This window comes from Octodon degus, unplaced genomic scaffold (genome assembly GCF_000260255.1).
Source record: "Octodon degus isolate 3935 unplaced genomic scaffold, OctDeg1.0 scaffold00064, whole genome shotgun sequence".
NCBI lineage: Eukaryota > Metazoa > Chordata > Mammalia > Rodentia > Octodontidae > Octodon > Octodon degus.
The window spans coordinates 11,224,700-11,225,948 of NW_004524640.1; positions in this window are offsets into that span (position 1 = coordinate 11,224,700).

Genomic DNA, 1,249 nt, shown 5'->3' on the forward strand with positions numbered 1-1,249 from the left:
CACACACACACACACACACACACAATCACAGTAAGACATGACACGTTGCCTTCGTGGGCGCGTCTTCAGTGCCGCCTTGCCTGTGCTCTCGTGGCTTCAGACCAAGAAGGAAGTGCATGGCTGTTCTACCCATTTCTTTCCTCATTTACCATTAGCTCCTAATATAACTTGAAGAATGTGAACAACAGCAACAACAAAAAGACTTTAATCCCTCTGCCTCGCTTTGAATGCACTCAGCCCACTGTTCTGGCCACTTTCTGAAACAGTTCTGGAAATCCTCCTTCTAGAGTGTCTTTAGGAGGTATGATAAAAAAATACAGTGAATTATGCTGCTAAAAGACAGCGAGTCAAAAAAAAAAAAAAAAAAAAAGATGGTGAGTCCTTATTCACTACTCTAGACGGCTGTGACTCCTGGCTCCTCCCCAAAGTCAAAATGGCCATGGAGGGTGAACACTTGGAATAGTTGGGATGCAAAGGTAGCCATAACAGCACAACTGAAGACACTCAGGGAAGGGGACACCCGGAGCCACCTCAGAAAGCGGAGAGGATGATGGGAAAGTGTGTTCGAAGTGTGGGCCAATAGTCTGAGGAGACTGATGGCAGGGTATCTTCTACTGTGATATATTATTTTTAAATTCACTGTATTTAAAAAAAAAATCTCATATTGCATAGATTACTTCACTTAATCTTATGAGGTTGCTTGGCACTTGGAGGGGTCCCCTCCATTTTCCCGCTGGTGACACAAAAGATGGAAATCCCGTGTTTAAGGCAATGAAGGACAGACTTTTTTTTTTTTTTTTTTTTTTTAAAGGCTTTGGCGACTTCCTAGTCCCGCCCCTCTCACGGTGCTGTGCTGCCTCCTGGTGGTGAGCTGGCCCTTCGGTGACACTCCCATGCCACCCGCATCCTCTGCTTGTCATTTGATTTAATTTAGGGTCTGAGGCTGCTTATACAAATACATAGTAAAGTGGAAATGCAAATATAGCAACGTCACAACCACAGGACTCTAAAAATCAAGCCTAAGAAACAATGCAGAGCAAAAAACGTGCCTGCCCTTTTCTCCCCTTTATAGATGAGAAAAAGAAGCTTCTAGAACTTGCTAGGCAGTTGGCCACACTTGAATGACAGACACTAATGGAGAACACACGTAGAGGCCTGTCAGGCCTTCCTCACTGTGGTGTCCTCCGTACTCTGCCAGGACTAAGTCCTCTCTGACTTGTGCTCATGGGCTGTGCCCCTGCAGACGCCC